The sequence below is a fragment of the Amblyraja radiata genome, chromosome 16 (assembly GCF_010909765.2).
Source record: "Amblyraja radiata isolate CabotCenter1 chromosome 16, sAmbRad1.1.pri, whole genome shotgun sequence".
In the NCBI taxonomy this organism is placed as follows: domain Eukaryota; kingdom Metazoa; phylum Chordata; class Chondrichthyes; order Rajiformes; family Rajidae; genus Amblyraja; species Amblyraja radiata.
Window position 1 is genome coordinate 8896077 of NC_045971.1, and position 20038 is coordinate 8916114.

A 20038-nucleotide genomic window follows, 5' to 3' on the forward strand; every position below is an offset into this window, starting at 1 on the left:
TTAGGTTGCATTAAAGAGTGAATTTGCGGTGGCATTAGCGGCTTTGACATTTTTCTATTTGGATGGATGTTTTATATCTTGCCTGCGTGTGTGTGTGTGTGTGCTGTTGGCAGCTTGGAAACATACTGTTATGTACTGGTTGAACAGGACTGACAACCCAGAATCATGCGTAGAAATCTTCCAAGGGTTAATCAGGTGTTGAATTGCTGTGTGCTCCACACCTGCGATTCCAGTCTTACAGTCCATGGCAGACGATCAGATTTACCATCAGGTCCCACGGGACCACCTTCCACGGGCAACTGTGGGTGGCATGGGCAGTAAATCCAGAACATATTTGAAGACTTGTGTAAAGGAGGAGGAATTTTCCAGGTCGATATTTCTAAAACCGCATTGACAGGCTGTACAGTCTGTGCTTGGATATTTGGGTAAGTGGTGTTAAGATCAAAGGTGGACAAAAATGCTGGGGAAACTCAGCGGGTGAGGCAGCATCTATGGAGCGAAGGAATAGGTAACGTTTCGGGTCGAGACCCTTCTTCAGACTGATGTGGAGTTGGGGGGGTGGGGTGGGCGGGAAGAAGAAAGGAAGAGACGGAGAGCTGGGAAGGGGCTGTGGGATAGCTGGGGAGGGGAAGGAGGGAGAAAGAAGGGGAAAGCAAGATCAAGATGAGTAATGACCAAAGTCAATGGCAGTGTGTAGGAAGGAACAGCAGATGCTGGTCTAAACCGAAGACAAACACAAAAAGGTGGAGTAACTCAGCGATTTAAGCAACATCTCTGGAGAAAAGGAATTGGTGACATTTCGGGTCAGACGGTCTGAAGAAGGGTGGGTCTCGGCCCAAAACGTCACCTATTGCTTTTCTCCAGAGATGCTGCCTGACACTCTGAGTTACTCCAGCGTTTTGTGTCCATCTTCAAATTAAATGATAGAACAGACTCAATGGACTGAATGGCTGACCACTTGTTGTTAAAACCATGTAGCAATGCTGCACCTATTTAGTGGAGAAGTTTTCTTGACCAATTCTCTACCGTGTGTTTGTACAATGTTTCTTGTGAAATGGTGCTTTTGACAAGCAACAGCTCCGCATTTAAAACCTGCACAAAGGAATTTGATTGGAATGGGTGTGATTCTAAAGCAGGTTCCCCCACTTTTCATTCCACTCTTCTGCAGTGTGAATGGGAGGTGCTGAGTGTCCAAGGAGTTCCTCTCCATGTATCAGTTCGGTTGCAGGTGACGGAAATCTTGTTTAGAATCTCACGTACCTTTGCTGCAGAATGAAAAGTACAATCAATTATCTTGTGTAGACTGAGTTTTGTTTGACGGTTGTTAAGGTTTTTTTTTTTCCCCACCCAGTATGAATGGACTTTGGATAACTTTCTCCAAAGACTCTGCATTAGATTTCTCGTGTATTTATCTGATGAACAGAAAGACTTGCATGATACGCACCACTAACTCTTCTCCTGCCAACGCACTGTCAGAGAATACAAAAATATTTATCGGACTTTAATCAAATCATTAGCAGGAATAATTGTGGTGGCAGGAAAGATACGGTCACGAAAGGTGGACGCTTTCTTCTAATGTATACCCATTTCTCCCTCCCGTAGCACACGCCTGACGTTCGCTTAGTATCAAAGGTCATGGGGAGAAGGCAGGAGAATGGGGTTGAGGGGGAAAAGATCGGTCGTGATTGAATGGCGGAGTAAACACGTTGGGCTGAAGGTCCTAATTCTGCCTCTGGAAGTTATGAACTTATGAACCAATGTGGCAACTTTCCGGGGCATCTACATGTATCTCTTCAATGCTACTGCAGCAATATCATTCCACAACAAAGGTTAGGGCAATGGACGTGCTGAGTCCGATCAAGGGCAACGGAGGGGACTGGGAGATAGACACAAAATGCTGGAGTAACTCAGCGGGACAGGCAGCATCTCTGGAGAGAAGGAATGGGTGACGTTTCAGGTTGAAATTCTTCTTCAGGAGCCCTATCCTGTAGAACGAACACACGGTAATCCGGACTTTATGAATGGGTGCCAAATATGGCAGAGCTGGCATTATATGCTAAATGCACTTCACTGTGTAATTTAATTGCATATGTGGCAATAAATATATATTGAGCCATTGGAAACACCAGAACCTGCAGGTTCCCCTCTGACTTGCATACGATCCTGAATTGGAAAAATGTTCCATCATTGATCTAAATCAAGGTACAGTTGGAGCTTTTTTTCTTTGGAACTAGTAGAAATGTAGGAAAACATAATAATAGACAATAAATAATAGGTGCAGGAGTAGAGGCCATTCGGCCCTTTGAGCCAGCACCGCCATTCACTGTGATCATGGCTGATCATCCCCAATCAGTACCCCGTTCCTGCCTTCTCCCCATATCCCCTGACTCCGCTATCTTTCAGAGCCCTATCTTGCTCTCTCTTGAAAGTATCCAGAGAACCGGCCTCCACCGCCCTCTGAGGGGTAGGCCATTTAGGACTAAGGTGAGGAAAAACCTTTTTCAAAACAGAGAGTTGTGAATCTGTGGAATTCTCTGTCACAGAAGGCAGTGGAGACCAATTCACTGGATGTATTCAAGAGAGAGTTGGATAGAGCTCTTAGGGCTAACGGAATCAAGTGATATGGGGAGAAAGCAGGAACGGGGTACTGATTCTGGATGATCAGCCATGATCATATTGAATGGCGGTGCTGGCTCCAAGGGCCGAATGGCCTCCTCCCGCACCTATTGTCTATATTTCTATGTTTCTCTAACGTAGTTGAGGCAATGGCTGAGCAATGTAATGAAAGAAAAACGTTGGAAAAGATGTGTTTAGTCTTCCATGGAAAATGCAGCACCAGATTTATGTAGTTTGTATTTAATCTAAGCTCGGACAGCAGATACCTCAAATATTTGTGTGTTGAGGGTGGTATAATTCTGATCAAGGGTGCTCTGAAGCCTTGCAAGATGATTTAGAAGAAAAGCCAGTGGAATTTTCCATTGGAAGTACCTCAACCAAAAGTACAGTGTACTGCAATAATGATGGATGAAGGTACATCATGTTAGGGTTGTCGTAAATCCTGGTCCATGACATGGCCAAATATGAATTGCCACTTATGAATATGTGAAGACTTAATAATCCTTTTATTGATAACTGCCTGTCGTTTGATCTTTTGGGTGGCTCAGTGGCCAAGAAAATGTACCGGCTTAGCCAAATTGAGGTGAGGCCAACTCTGACGATACCAGACAGGAACTTGCAAAAGTTGTTTGGAATAGGTTGTTTGAGGGCAAAGGGAGATGCGGAATGTGAGATGCTTCTACAAGTGTGATGGTGAGAGGTCAAGGTATGTGTACTCCTGTTGGAGTGAAGGGCAAGGCAGGTCGGAGTAAAAGAAACCTGGATGACAAGGCTCTGGTCAGGAAAAAGGAGGGATGGGTCAGGTTTCGGCAGCTGGTATCAAGCATATCCCAGGAGGAATATAGGGGATTGAGGAGCATACTTAACATGGAAATCAGGAGGACAAAGAGGGGGCATAATTTAACTCTGGCAGATAAGATGAAGAAAAATCCCAAGCGATTTTATTAATATGTTAAGGGTAAATAAGGTAACTAAAGAGAGAATAGTGTCCCTCAGAAACCAAAGTGGTCATCTATGTGTGGAGCTGCAGGTGAAGGCATGATCCTCGATGCCTTCTTATGTTTTTAACGTGGAGAAAGACTTGAAGAGTAGGGAATTTGGGAAAGTTAAGTTTAGTTTTTAGTTTAGAAATACAGCGGGGAAACAGGCCCTTCGGCCCACCGGGTCCGCGCCGACCAGCGATCCCCGCACATTAACACTATCCCACACCCACTAGGGACAATTTTTACATTTACCAAGTCAATTAACTTACAATTAAATTAAATATAGAAAATTGTCCAGCCTAATAATTTAAATAAAATAGGCATTGTGCTTTAGATTACAGTAATGTACCAAAGATTTTGACTTCCACTGATTATTTTTTTTATGCGCCATAACATACTGTAAATAAAAAAATGTTTGGAGTGTCGGTGGAAACCAAAGATCTCAGAGAAAACCCACGCAGGTCACGGGGAGAACGTACAAACTCCGTACAGACAGCACCCGTAGTCGTGTCTCCGGCGCTGCATTCGCTGTAAGGCAGCAACTCTACCGCTGCGCCACCGTAATGGAGATGTCTGGAGAATAGTCTGTGTTACAGTCGAGGAGTTGCTGTGTGTCCAAGACCAATGAAGGTAGATAAATCTCCTGGGCCTGATCAGATTATATCCATGGACACTGTGGGAAGCTGGAGAAGAATTTGCAGGAGTCCTGACTGAGATGTACGAATCATAGTTAGGCACTGGTGAGACGCTGGAAGTCAGGATGGTGATTAATGTGCCTCTATTTAAGAAAGGCTGCAAAGAAAAGCCTGGGAACTATAGACTAGTAAGCCTAACATCTGTAGTAGGAAAGTTGAAGGGTGAATGCACTGCGTCTTCTTCCAAGGGGCAGGGGTTGGGGAATCAAAGATCATGAGAGGAATAGATCGGGTGGACGCACAGAGTTTCTTGCCAAGAGTGGGGGAGTTGAGAACCGGAGGGCATAGGTTTAAGTGGAAGGGGGAAAGATTTTATAGGAATCTGAGAGGTAACCTTTTCACGCAAAGGTGTTGGGTGTGTGGAACGAGCTGCCGGAAGAGGATGTTGCAGTTCGCACCGTTTAAGAAGCAATCAGACAGGTACATGGATAGGACAGGTTTAGAGGGATATGGGCCAAAGGCAGATAAGTGGGACTAGTGTGGGTGGGACATGTTGGGCAGTGTGGGCAAGTTGGGCTGAAAGGCCTGTTTCCACACTGCATGTCCCTAAGACTCTAACTAGAGGGCATATGTTTAAGGAAAGAGGGGGGTTGGGAGGGGGGGCGAGGGGGCGTGTGCGGGGGTCAAGAGTCGAGAGTGTTTTGCTGTCATATGTCCCAGATAGGACAATTCAATTCTTGCTTGCTTGGCTGTGGGGAAGCGGCTGTTCCTGAACCTGGACGTTACAGTTTTCAGGCTCCTGTACCTTCTTCCCGATGGCAGTGGTGAAATGAGTGTGTGGCCTGGATGGTGTGGGTCTTTGAAGATGTTGGCTGCCTTTTTGAGGCAGCGGGAGGTGTGAATAACCCGGGGGGGGGGGGGGGGGGGGGGGGAATGTGGCACTCGGCAGCTTAAGTGCCCATTGTGATTGGTGCATTGAGAGTGGCATTGTGACACCATCATCGGAATCTGCTGGAAAAAGGCTGTCTGTGAGAAGCGGTTTTTGGCTTTTTAAACTTTAATCGTGAATAACGTGAAATATAGCACGAAATGTGAATGGAATCTGTTTATTGCGATGGCCGGGTTAATGTGAGTAATACGCTGGCAACAATTCAACTGTAGCACGTAGCGTTTTGATGAAGGTAGTAAAACACTTACGGAAACAGGCACACACACACACACACGTACACACACGTACAAGATGAGACTTTTATAAGTGTATAGATGAATCAAACATGAGCAAATGGGATTAGCTTACTTGGGGCATCTTGCTCAGCAAGGACGAGCTGGTCAAAAGAGCCTGTTTCCATGCTGTATTGCTATGATTCTATAAAGGAGAATATCTCAGGTGGAATTACTGAGATTGCAGAAGGCACTGAATACCAATCGATTGAGAGAGTGAAAACTGGCTGTTTACTAAAGTTAGAATCGGTCCACCGACTTTTGTATCGTTCCGGTTCTTATTGTTTGCACAGGCCCTTCCAATGAAGGGCCTTTTTATGATGATTTACATTGCTGAGGTCTGCAATGAATCATCATTGCACACCTGGTAAACATTTTTGATCACCTCAATTAGGAAGGGTGTCCAGTTACTCGAAGGGGCAGAAAAGATGACAGTTTTTTAGTTTAGTTTAGTTTAAAGATACAGCGTGGAAATAGGCCCAGCGGCCCACCAAGTCCACGCCGACCAGCGATCCCCCGCATACTATCACGGGTCCTACGCACCAGGGATAATTCGCAATTTTACCAAACCAATTAACCTACCGTCTTCGGAGGGCGGGACGGAACCGGCACTCCCAGTGAAAACCCACGCAGGTCACGGGGAGAACGGACAAACTCCACACAGACAGCAGCCGCAATCAGGATTGAACCCGGGTCCCTGGGGCTGTAAGGCAGCAACTTTCCCACTATACCACCCAAAATGTAACCATTTAAAAAAAAAAATGTGAATAGGAAGAGTCCGGTGCAGTTGGTCTGATAGGTTCTTCCCTTTTCAGGGAATAGCTATTGCTGACCAGAAAGATGTTAAAGATGGTCGCTATCATAAAGCTCACCACCATCTGTATCCTGAGCATTCACATTGACCAGAAACTCAAAGGTACACAAAAATGCTGGAGAAACTCAGCAGGGTGCAGCAGCATCTATGGAGTGAAGGAAATAGGCAACGTTTCGGAACGAAACGTTGCCTATTTCCTTCGCTCCATAGATGCTGCTGCACCCTGCTGAGTTTCTCCAGCATTTTTGTGCACCTTCGATTTTCCAGCATCTGCAGTTCCTTCTTAAACACTTTGACCAGAAACTCAACTGAACAAGCCACATAAATACCGTGATGCAGGAACGGTTCATAGATGCACCGCAATTACTTGTCCAGGCTACTCCAACAGCTATTCCCAGTCCCATGACTTCTGTTACCAAGAAGGCCAAAGGTTTTGGGTTCATGGGAAAGTTCCTCTCTTTGTCATCCACCATGCTGGTTTGGAATTATACCACTAGTCCGTCATTATGATGAAGCCAAACTCCTGGTGCTACTTCCACGATGGGCAGTGTGGGACTGCTTCACCAGAAAGACTGTAGTGGTTCAAGGCAGAAGTTTAGTTTAGAGATACTGCCTTGACGCAGGCCCTTTGGCCCACCGAGTTCACGCCCGTTCACATAAGTTCTGTATTATGCCCCTGTCCCACTTAGGAAACCTGAACGGAAACCTCTGGCGACTTTGTGCCCCACCCAAGGTTTCTGTGCGGTTCCCGGAGGTTCCCGGAGATTTTTGTCAGTCTCCCTACCTGCTTCCACTACCTGCAACCTCCGGCAACCACCTTCAACCTCCGGGAACCGCACGGAAACCTTGGGTGGGGCGCAAAGTCTCCAGAGGTTTCCGTTCAGGTTTCCTAAGTGGGACAGGGGCATAATTAAGTCTTACCTTCCACTACCTGCAACCTCCGGCAACCACCTGCAACCTCCGGCAACCACCTTCAACTGACATCGCAACCGGCTTCGACTAAAAAATTACCGATTTTTAAAACGGCAACCTATTTTTAGTCGCGGCCGCTGAATTTTTTGAAATAATTGAGGGAACATAGAAGAAGCGGAAACCACTTTCGACCATTAGGGAGACTGACAAGAACCTCCGGGAACCGCACAGAAACCTTGGGTGGGGCGCAAAGTCTCCAGAGGTTTCCGTTCAGGTTTCCTAAGTGGGACCAGGGGCATTATCTAACTATCTAATCCACTCCCTACATACCAGAGATAGTCACAAAATCCTGGAGTAACTCAGCAGGACAGACAGCATCTCTGGAGAGAAGAAATGCAAAACGTTTTGGGTTGAGACTCTTCTTCAGGCTGAGAGTCAAGGGAGAGGGAGACTAGAGATATGGATGGTTAAGGTGTCTAAAATAATAGATCAAAGCAGACGATGCTAAGAAACTGTAGAATGGTTCCTACTGCTCGGTTGTAAGCTCTGTGTCTATCTTTGGTGTGAACCAGCATCTGCAGTTTCTTTCTACATGTCAAGGCAATTTCACAGAAGCCTATTAACCTACAAATCCCCACGTCTTTGAGATGTGGGAGGAAATCCATGGGGAAATCACAGGGGGCACGTGCAAACTCCACACCCAGGTCTCTGGCACTGCGAGGCAGCAGCACTACCAGCTGTGCCACTGTGCTGCCCCACAGCTCACCACGGTTCCTCTTTTCACGGGCAATTGCAGATGGGTAACGAGTGCTGTTCTTGGTGGCAGTGCCCTTGAACAAAGAGGGAGACTAGAGATATGGGAGGTTAAGGTGTCTAAGGTTAAGGTGAATAAATACAGAAACACTTGGGCTAAGTTTTAGTTTGCCTAGCTTTTACTGTGGGCTTTTCTGATATTAGGCCATTCGGCCCATCAAGTGTACTCCGCCATTCAATCATGATTTGATCTCCCCCTCCTAACCCCATTCTCCTGCCTTCTCTGACACCCATATGAATCAAGACACTGAACTGTAGTTTCGATGGAAAATGAAATGTCCAGCTACATGTCCTGCTGGTGACCTCTGTCAACACTCTCTCCCACTGGCAGACTAAAGTACGTGAGCGAGAGGGCTCGCAGTGACAGTCTGCATACACAGCTTCCTCTGTAAAGCCACAACTGAAATGTAGCAACCATTCTGTCAGAGGTAGTGATCATAAACGGCCCTACAATGCTGCCCCATTCTTAATTACCCTCTCTGACACGCTGTCCCTTCCCCCCCTGATTCCAAACCCCTTCCCTCGGCCCTGCTCCAATGTTTAGTTTTAGACAATAGACAATAGGTGCAGGAGTAGGCCATTCGGCCCTTCGAGCCAGCACCGACATTTAATGTGATCATGGCTGATCATTCAACAAATTAGTATCCCGTTCCTGACTTCTCACCATATCCCCTGACTCCGCTATCTTTAAGAGCTCTATCTAGCTCTCGCTTGAAAGCATCCAGAGAATTGGCCTCCACTGCATTTCTGAGGCAGAGAATTCCACCGATTCACAAGCCCCTGGGTGAAAATGTTTTTCCTCATCTCCGTTCTAAATGGCCTACCCCTTACTCTTAAGGTTTTGTGGGAATAAAAACACGAATTCACAGAACATTTAGCTGTCTGGAACTTGCTCTCATGTGACTGGAATGCATTTGTTTTCATTTCGAAGTTGAGTAAATAACTTTTGCTAAATAAGGGAGAAAAAAAAATTTCTCTTGAAAGCTGCTCGCAACTGATGCATGTGAACCAGATTCTGCTCAACTGATATGTTGTGAGTTCTCCTAAAGTTATGCTCAGGGATACATCTCTGGGGAATTTGACTGCAAGTCAAAACAACTCATGCTAACATTATACAGGCCGGTGGTGAAGCAACTCATAAAAGGCTAGTGGAGGAGGAGCAGGGCCGATTAGCTGGGATAACGTCACAACTTGCGGGGAGCTTTGGGGGAGAAGAGACTTGTGGTTTAGTTCAGTTTAGAGATACAGCTCGGAAACTGCCCTTTCGGCCCACCGAGTCCACACCGACCAGCGGTCCCCGCGCATTAACACTACCCTACACACACCAGGGACAATTCACATTTATGCCAAGGCAATTAACCTACAAACCTATGCGTCTTTGGAGTGTGGGAGGAAACCAAAGATCTCGGAGAAAATCCACGCAGGTGGTCACAGGGAGAACGTAGAAACTCCGTACAGACAGCACATGTGTTCGGGATCGAACTAGGGTCTTTGGCACTGTGGCGCAGCGGTAGAGTTGCTGCCTTATGCCCCTGTCCCACTTAGGAAACCTGAACGGAAACTTCTGGAGACTTTGCGCCCCACCCAAGGTTTCCGTGCGGTTCCCGGAGGTTTTTGTCAGTCTTCCGCTACCACTACCTGCAACCTCCGGCAACCACCTGCAACCTCCGGGAACTGCACGGAAACCTTGGGTGGGGCGCAAAGTCTCCAGAGGTTTCCGTTCAGGTTTCCTAAGTGGGACAGGGGCATAAGGCAGCAACTCTACCGCTGCGCCACCGTGCCGCCCTTAAAGATCCTGACCTAGGGGCGCCGCATTGATGGCGATGGCTGCCTACAGTCTGTCTGTTTTCCATCTTTTTTATTTTTAGTCAGTTTTTAAAGTATGTTTTGGAGGTTTCTTTAGTTTTTCTATGTGGGGGAGGGGGGTAGGTTAAGGGGGAAACCGTTTCCCAGTCACTTCCTGGCGAGGATGGGACTATTCCCCGAGTCACGTCCTCGCCCCACCTCCTCGCGGCCTACCAACTGGATTGACGCGGCCTTTCCTGCCGGGGACCGTCCAAAGCTTCAGCGGCGGCGCAGCACTGGATTCACCGCGGAGCGGGCGATGCCTTACCTGGATCGCCGTTTGAAGCTCCGGAGTGTTGGGCCTGCTGCTTCAACATGGCGGAGCTCTGGTTCGTAGAGCTTCCAGCGCGGGCGGCGCTGACCAACATCGCGGAGTCCTGGGACCTTTTGCCGAGGGCCGCCAGCGTGAATCTCCGCATGTGGACTTCGGGAGCCGCGGACTCCGGTAGGAAGTGGCCGATTCGGAAGTCCAAGCCGCTGAGGTTGTTCTCCCGTTCCGACGTCGGAGTTCCATCATCCCGGCGAGCGGGCCTGAATGATGGAAGCGTAGCGGCGACAACGAGGGGTTCGGGAGCCCCCCGACCACGGGTGAACAACGGAGGACAACGGAGGAGGAGGACTGAACTTTGGTGCCTTCCCTCACAGTGGGAAACTTTGATTCCGCTGTGTGGGGATGTCTGTGTTAAAGACTATCGTGTTCTGTGCTCGTTTATTATTCGTATGGCTGTATGGCGACCACACAATCCACTGTAACAATTGGTACATGTGACAAATAAATGTCTCGTGCCTTGTCCCTTGTCCTGACAACATGACAACTTCCTTTCACTGGTGAAACTATGACTCAGATTTAAGGGATTGAAGAAAATGAAGAGTAGCTGTTGAGAAAGTTAATGTATTTTTGTCTTGTTTCACGTTTAACTTTTACTCTGGGGAACTGTGTGCACACATGTAGACTGGCATTCCACCGTCAAGGGTAGACACAACATGCTGGAGTCAAAACGTCCCCGAGCCTGACACGCTGAGTTACTCCAGCACTTGTGTCTATCTTTGGCATAAACCAGCATCAACAGTTCATCTTTATTACCACTGTCAAGGGTTTTGCCCTATCTGATCTCTCAGGCAGATTTAAGTAACAAATTACCCCATGCACCCATTTGAAGAAGAACAAGCGAAGAAGGACCCTGTGTCTTGGCTAATATTTGTCATTCATTACAAACTAAAAACAGATTATTTCATCATTGTGACTGTTTTTTGTGGGGACTTGCTGTGTTCAAATTGGCTGCTGGTACTGCACTTAAAACTATAACATTATTTCAGCTGTAAAGCCCAATGGAATATTTTGGGAAGGATATGAAAGTTGCTATATTAATGCAGATATTTACAGGTTGGAACCTGAAAGAACCATGTAAGAAGTGCCCAACACTTTGGGTGGTGTCAATGTGTGGGGATCTCTGGTCGGCACAGACTCTGTGGGCTGAAGGGTCTGTTTCCGCGCTGTATCTCTAAACTAAACTAAGATACTGTACCTACACACGTCCACCTATCCCCTGCTCCCTGTCAAAGCAGGCAAGGCAAACACAGTGCACATTGGACAGGAGCAGACAAACTACTCCAACTAATCATTCCTGCCTTTGTTTATACTTTCAAGTGCTGAATCCTATTCTTAAATTAACCATTTTCCAACACACCCTATTGGAGTTACCTAGTAACAGAACTACTTCTGCTCAAAGGCTGAACTCCAGAATGAGCTCATGTCTAATATTCCCAGCTAGCTCCCCGGTGCCTCCAAGTACCGATCATGTCACAGTCACGTCCAACGTCACGGCTGTGTTGATTAGCGGAGGGAGAGGGGGGGGGGGGAAGGGTGTCTATTTCCAGTCAGCCACTTGATTAGTCGAATATGCACAGACCCGCTGAAAGTGACACACAGACTGGAGCAGCATGCAATCCGACTTTCACCAACCCATCAAACAACAGAGTCCCACCCTGCCGGGTGTCATGGTGTTACATGAAACATAGAACAGTACAGCGCAGTAAGACAACAGGCCGTTCGGCCCTCAACGCCTGTGCTGACCGCGAAACCAAATTAAACTAAGGCGGTCACGGTGGCGGAGCGGTAGAGTTGCTGCCTTATAGCGAATACAGCGCCGGGTTCGATCCCGACTATGGGTGCTGTCTGTACAGAGTTAGTACCTTCTCTCTGTGACTTGCGTGGGTTTTCTCTGAGATCTTCGGTTTCCTCCCACACTCCAAAGACGTACAGGTTTGTAGGTTAATTGACTTGGTATAAGTGTAAAAATTGTCCCTAGTGGGTGTAGGATAGTGTTAATGTGCGGGGATCGCTGGTCGGCGCGGACCTGATGGGCCGAAGGGCCTGTTTCCGCACTGTATTTCTACACTGAACAATTTGCCTACACATGATCCATATCCTTGCATTCCCTGCCTGTTCGTGCGCCTGTCTAAATGACTCTTTAATTTCACTATCGTATCTGCTTCCACCACTTCCCCTGGCAGCGCGTTCAAGGCACCCGCCATTCTGTGCGTAAAGAGAAAGAGCTCCTCACCTAAGTCTCCTTTAAATTCTGTGGAATTGTCTGCCACAGAAGGCAGTGGTGGCCGATTCACTGGATGTTTTCATGAGAGAGTTAAGCCCCTGTCCCACTTAGGAAACCTGAACGGAAACCTCTGGAGACTTTGCGCCCCACCCAAGGTTTCCGTGCGGTTCCCGGAGGTTGCAGGTGGTTGCCGGAGGTTGCAGGTAGTGGAAGCAGGTAGGGAGACTGACAAAAACCTCCGGGAACCGCACGGAAACCTTGGGTGGGGCGCAAAGTCTCCAGAGGTTTCCGTTCAGGTTTCCTAAGTGAGACAGGGGCATTTAGATTTAGCTCTTTGGGCTAACGGAATCAAGGCATTTGGGGGGAAAAACAAGAACGCTGTACTGATTTTGGACGATGAGCCACGATCACATTGAATGGCGGTGCTGGCTCGAAGGGCCGAATGGCCTACTCCTGCACTATTTTCAATGTTTCTAAACCTATTCCCTGTTGTATTTAGATGCGAACTGGAGGATTGTACATCCGTATGATGATAGTCTTCCTGAGCTGTGTGTAAAATAAAGTGTAACACTGTACCTGGGTGCTTGTGATAATAAAGAAACTATTGACCATTGATGCCTTCTGGGAGTTAGATAGGGCGAACGCATGCAGTCATTTCCCCAGCGATGGGGAATCGAGAACGAAAGGGCACAGGTTTAATTATGAGGGGAAAGATTTAATAAATACCTGAGGGGCAACATTTTTACATTGGGTGGTTGGGAGATGGAACGAGCTACCTGACAAGGCACTATAACAAAGTTTGAAAGGTGTTTGGACTCTTTAGTCAGAGGGTGGTCTCTGGAGACCTATCAGAAGTCCCAATATTAGGTTTTAAAATTGTACCCAATCTTAGCTAACATGATCACTTACACTTTTGTTTAATTCCAAACCCCTCCTTCGTAAAAAGCTGGAGTTTAGAAAGAAATTGGATGAAAGATACAGCATGGAAAGAGGCCCTTCGGCCCGCCGAGACCACGCTGACCATCGATCACCTGTTCACACTAATTCTATGTTATCCCACTTTCACATCCACTCCTTACACTAGACGGGCAATGTGCAGAAGTCAATGAACCAACAAAGCTGCACGTCTTTGGGATGTGGCAGGAAGCTGGAGTACCTAGAGCAAACCCACATGGTCACAGGGAGAACGTGCAAATTCCGCACAGGCCGCATCTGAGGTTAGGACCAAACATGTCTCTGTCTCTCTCTCTCTCCCCATCTCCCCTCCCCCCTCTCCCTCTCCCACACACACACTACTGTGACTCCAGGCACTGAGCTGCAACTTGGTGCCCTGCTTCTGTCTGGATGAATTCCACATAAACGTTGCTTTTACTTGCCGTCTTCTCACAATTACTTTGATTTCTTTTGAATATTTCCAGAAAAACAATAGATATGAGCTTTCAAAGTCCAGGAGCCAGAACAATCATCTCTACCTGAACTGACACTTGGGTTAATGGAAAAATAAAAGTTTGAATGATGAAACCAATCCACTTTTCAGAGCAGGAAAGGAATTCAGTGGGAGGAAGCAATGAAGCAAAACCACCCTTTAGAATTTGTGACAATAGAGCTGCTCATTTATTTTACTCTAATAAAGTGAGTGCTGATGGTGAAATAGTCCTTTCCTGCTACAACTGGTGAGTTGCTAACTAATTACAGTTTGTCAGTGGCTGGTTGAAATCATGGTGCTTCAGCTACAATAGGAGGGAGAATTATTTTAGCACAATTTCACCCGCCATGTTTACAGATCCACTGAAGCAATGCCCAGGACTCAGAGTGAATGGGGCGGCACAGTGGCGCAGCGGTAGAGTTGCTGCCTTACATCGCCAGAGACCCGAGTTTGATCCTGACTATGGGCGCTGTCCGTACGGAATTTGTTCGTTCTCCCCATGACCTGCGTGGGTTTTCTCCAAGATCTTCGGTCTCCTCCCACACTCCAACGACGTGCAGGTTTGTAGGTTAATTGGCTCGGTACAAATGTAAAATTTTCCCTCGTGTGTCAATGTGCGGGGATCGCTGGTCGGCACGGACTCGGTGGGAAGGATAATTAGTAGGATAAAGCAGAAGGATAATGGGTCAGTCAGAGAAGTGGATGAAAAGTAGAGGGCACAGGACTTAACCAGAAAAATACTGGCAAAACTCAGCAAGTCAGAGAGCATCTGCGGAAAGGGAAACAGAGTTAACGTTTCAGGTGAGAGAAAAGTGTGATGAAGGGTCCTCACCTTGAAATGATAACTAATTCTTGTTTAGTTTAGAGACACAACGTGGAAACAGGCCCTTCGGCCCAATGAGTTCCCACACTAATACTATCCTACACACACTAGGGACAATTTACACTTATACCAAGCCAATTAACCAACAAACCTGTATGTCTTTGGAGTGTGGATGGAAACTGGAGATCCCGGAGAAAACCCACGCGGTCACGGGGAGAACGTACAAACTCCGTACAGACAGCACCCGTAGTTGGGATCGAACCCGGGCCTCCGGCGCTATTAGGCAGTAACTCTACCGGTGCACCACAGTTTCTCTTGTTTTACTTGTTTCACTTTCCACAGAAGTTACCTGACCAACATTTCCAGCAGTATTTCCAGCATCTCGTGTTCGGCATCTGCATTTTGTTTAACATTTTTCACGCTGTTTCTTTACCATTCTGGCCTGGTGCTGTTGCTCACCATTTTACGAATTTGACAGCTGATCCATGTCAAGTGTCTCGTTTTTCAGAAAAAGACACAAGTGCTGGAGTAACTCAGCAGGACGGGCAGCATATCTGGAGAATGTGGATAGGTGACGTTTCGGGTCGGGACCTTTCCTCAGTCTGAAGAAGGTGCCCTTCTTGGGTGGGGATGTCGGTACTTCAGGGGTGGGGAGGAACAGTCGGTTTGGAAGTGAGAAGGCAAGTGCGGGAACTAGCGCGAGCGATGTCCCCCAGTCCCTGGCCTGCGATTTATGTACCTGAGAACAGTGTGGGCCAATTTCACACGAAACACTCTGGAGGACACGACAGAAACATGTCCATTTATCTTGTGCTCTTAGTCTCAAGCACGTTCCTCCATCACAGAGTAAGCAACGCAAGAATCTGCATTTGACAGGATCAGAGTAATGATGCTCAGATTAAAGATTAGAGTAATGATGCTCAGATTACTACAAAAAGTAGTAAACACTGCCCAGTCCATCATCAGCTCTGACCTCCCTGCCATCGAGGGGATCTATCGCAGTCGCTGCCTCAAAAAGGCTGGCAGTATCATCAAGGACCCACACCATCCTGGCCACACACTCGTCTCCCCGCTACCTTCAGGTAGAAGGTACAGGAGCCTGAAGACTGCAACGACCAGGTTCAGGAATAGCTACTTCCCCACAGCCATCAGGCTATTAAACTTGGCTCGGACAAAACTCTGAACATGAATAGCCCATTATCTGTTTATTTGCACTTTATCAGTTTATTTATTCATGTGTGTATATATTTATATAATGGTATATGGACACACTAATCTGTTCTGTAGTCATGCCTACTATGTTCTGTTGTGCTGAAGCAAAGCAAGAATTTCATTGTCCTATCAGGGACACATGACAAAAAACTCTCTTGAATCTTGAAAGATACCACCATAATCCTCTTCACACACGAGTGGCCTTTGCTCCGTGAAACGTACAGAATAGTGAAAGGCTTGGATAGAGTGGATGTGGAGAGAATGTTTCCACTAGTGGAACAGCCTAGGACTAAAGGTCATAGCCTCAGAATTAAAGGACATTCTTTTAGGAAGGAGGTGAGGGGGAAATTCTTTAGTCAGAGGGTGGTGAATCTGTGGAACTCATTGCCGCAGAGGGCAGTGGAGACCAAGTCAGTGGATATTTTTGAGGAAGAGATAGACAAATTATTGATTAGAACGGGTGTCAAGGGTTATGGGGAGAAGGCAGGAAAATGGGATTCCGAGGCACAGATCAGCCGGGATTGTATGGCGGAGGGCCGAATGGCCTAATTCGATGGGCCGAATGGCCTAATTCTACTCCCATAACTTGTGAACTTGTGAACTCCAAATTCTATTTCTCCATTAGCCTGGGGTCAGAATCAGAAGCAGATTTTCTTCGCTGCCACTTTTTACAAGTTTCTGAAGTTAATCATTCATTGCACGAACCAGTTACGAGTGGTGATTATCACTCAACTAAATCAGTTGGAAGTAAGTCAAGCAGTAGTAATGAGGTTGGTCAGGAGAAGTGAAAAAGAGCCTTGGGCAAAACTAAGGAAGTAAGTCTTATTTTAAGATGCGGAATCTTATTAAAGAAAGATGAATCAGAGCTAAACCCTGACACAGGTGAGGCGCTGTGTAGGTAAAAAGGATGTTCAAGAAGGAACTGCAGATGCTGGAAAATCGAAGGTAGACAAAAATGCTGGAGAAACTCAGCGGGCGCGGCAGCATCTATGGAGCGAAGGAAATAGGCAGCGTTTCGGAACGAAACTTTGCCTATTTCCTTCGCTCCATAGATGCTGCCGCACCCGCTGAGTTTCTCCAGCATTTTCGTCTACCTTAGGTTAAAAGGAGCTGGCTACCAAGGAATATAAAGGTGGTACAGTGCCGCAGCTGGTAGAGCTGTTGCCTCTCTCTTCCAAGGGTTCGATCCTGACCTCGAGTGCTGCTTGTGTGGAGTTTGCACGCTGTCCCCGTGACCGCACGGCTTTCCTCCCACTTTTGAATGATGTGCAGGTTTGTAAGCCAAGTGGTCTCTGTAAAGTGGGATAACATAGAGACAGGTGATCGGTGGTCAGCATGGATTCAATGGGGCAAAGGCTCTATTTCCATGCTGTATTTCTCTGGAGTAAGTTAATGATGCCAGGACTAGAGGTTCTGATAATATCGGCAGAGGTTGAGTAGGCTGTGATTCTATTCCTTGGAGCGCAGGAGGATAAGGTGTATAAGTTCATGAGAGGAATAGATCAGGTAGACGCACGGAGTCTCTTGCCCAGAGTAGGTGAATCGAGGACCAGAGGACATCGGTCGGTTTAAGGTGAAGGGGAAAAAATTTAATAGGAATCTGAGGGGTAACTATTTCACACCAAGGGTGGGGGTTGTGTGGAACAAGCTGCCAGAGGAGGTAGTTGAGGCTGGGACTATGCCAACGTTTAAGAAACAGATAGACATGTACATGGATAGGACAGGTTTGGAGGGATATGGGGCAAACGCAGGCAGGTGGGACCAGTGTAGCTGGGACATGTTGGCCGGTGTGGGCAAGTTGGGCCGAAGGGCCTGTTTCCATGATGTATCACTCTATGACTCTCAATATACAAGGCAAGTGGAGTCACCGATTGTAGCCAGGTACTTGGCAGAGATTGTGGGCGGGCAGGCAGAGGTGAACTCCTTTGTAGCATTCAAAGAATTGTAACTTTCCACTGATTTAGTTTATGGAAATAAACTTTTTTTAGTTAAAAACTGTAGATAAACTTTTTATTTTAGATCCTTAATAGTTGCCATAAAATTCTTCAAGTAATGAGTGACCCATAGTCATGAAGCATGAAAATGGGCCCCTCAGCCCAACTTGCCCATGCTGAGAGTTAGATAGAGCTCTCAAAGGTAGCGGAGTCAGGGGATATGTGGAGAAAGCAGGAACGGGGTACTGATTGTGGATGATCAGCCATGATCACAGTGAATGGTGGTGCTGGCTCGAAGGGCCATTTCCTGCACCTATTGTCTATTGACCAAGAAGTCCCATCTAAGCTAAGCCCATTTGCTCCCATTTGGCCCATATCCCTCCAAACCATTCTTATTCATGTACCTGTCCAAGTGTCACTTAAATGTTGTTATAGCACCTGTCTCAATTACCTTCTCTAGTAGCTCGCTCCATATACCCACCACCCTATTTGTAGAAAAGTTGCCCCTCAGTATCTATTGCCCCAACCACCTTCAAACGATGTTCTCTGGTTCATGATTCCCCTGCTCTGGGTAAAAGACTGTGCATTTACTCTGTCTATTCCTCCTATGGTGTTTTAAACCTCTATAAGATCACCCTATCTATTCCCCACATCATTTATACACCTCTTAATTTGGAAAGTTAAGACAGTGGCCAGATCTCTGAGTGTACCTTACCTCCCCTTTTCTTCCCCAAACACCCAATCCTCCCTCCCTCCCCCCTCCCCGCCCCTCCTCCACTCCCTACCCTCACTACCCCATCCCCACCCCTCCCTCCTCCCCTCCCCCTCCTTCCTCACCCCTCTCCACTCTCTCCGCACCCCTCCCCCTCTCCCCTCCCCACCCATCCCATCCCATGCCCACCCCTCCCTTCCTCCTTCCTCACCCCTCTCCACTCTCTCCGCACCCCTCCCCACTCCCCTCCCCTCCCCACCCCTCCCCCACACCTGGACGTCACCTGTTCTCTGGGGATGCTGCCTGACCCACTGAGTTACTCCAGCATTTTATGTCCTCCATACCTCCGTGTGATTTACACGATCAAGAAACTAATCTCTTCTGTTCCTTACGTACACAAGTTAACTCTCTGGTGAAAATTTACGACCTGCACCAGAGGAATTCTGTTGGCTCCGATGATTCCTCCTTCGCTTATCCAGTTGTGGTCGAGCAGCTGTTGCTGCCAAAGTAACTGGAATGCCTCGCTGCTTAATCCAGCCACCAGCTGCTCGAAGGACCAAGGTCTAAAATCAGAGCACAGGGTGTGTCACCAGCTTCACTTACACTTGGTGACTGAACATCACAACTGAATGGAAATCAACCTGCATTCCGTCCTTGCTCCCTTACCCCTTCCCACCACCTCCCTGTGCCCTGAAGGCGGGTTTAATTAAGGACTGCTGTACTTCCCGTTAGATGGATTGAACATATTCCAGGGCCATGTAAGGATTTGCTCCCCACCACAGAAGTTCATTTAAACAACTCGCACCAGCTTGTAGGTAATAAATAGTTTGCAAAACAGGGAAAAGGGCACAGCCAGTAAAGCTGATAGGAAGATGCTTTCACCCAAAGGGGGTAGTGTTGGGAGGAGGACGTACTATTCAGATTACTAGGATTCTTGCCCATCCCCGTCACAACACAGAGACCCAACTGGTTGCAGCATTGACAGGTTTAAACCGCAGCACTTACGTTTGTATCGAGCCATTAAATTTCCAAAATGGAAAGTGATCTTGGCGACTGTGGAAACTGGATCCAGCGGGTGTGTATGTGTTGATGTGTTGCAGAGGGAGAGGAGGAGAGGCGGGTGTTCGGTTGGTGTCTGGTGATGCTTTTGACCAGTGGCATCAGAATGCCAATCTCTTCATTCCTTTGTTTCGGACGCCTCACGCTTTGGACAAGAAGGGAAACCAGGAACCACCGCAGCTCAAGGGGAGAGGAAAAGGTTGGTTCAAAGAAAAGGAGGTTTACAAAAAAGAGTTAGAATTACAGTTCAGTTTATTGTCAAGTGTACCGAGGTACAGTGAAAAGCTTTTGTTGCGTGCTATTTGGTCAGTGGAAAGACAATACATGATTACAATCGAGCCATTTGCAGCATATAGGTACATGATAAGGGAATAACGTTTAGTGCAAGGTAGAGCCAGCAGAGTTCGATCAAGGACAGTCCAAGGGTCAACAACGAGGTAGATAGTAGTTCAGGGCTGCTCTCTGGTTGTGAGAGATG

General features: G+C 47.3%; 1 protein-coding gene across 3 annotated transcripts in view; it reads left to right on the plus strand.

Moving 5' to 3' along the window:
* Positions 1-20038, plus strand: part of gjd3 (gap junction protein delta 3) — a 50678-nt gene that overhangs the window by 22875 nt on the left and 7765 nt on the right. Inside the window, exon 1 of one of the 3 annotated variants that reach the window (XM_033035039.1) lies at positions 177-425. The exons of 1 other annotated variant lie outside the window; for it this stretch is intronic. The gene's annotated coding sequence lies outside the window, so the exon portion shown is untranslated. Of the gene's footprint in view, positions 1-176; positions 426-19572; positions 19760-20038 lie in introns of those variants that run through there. One more of the 3 variants, XM_033035041.1, reaches the window with a different exon arrangement.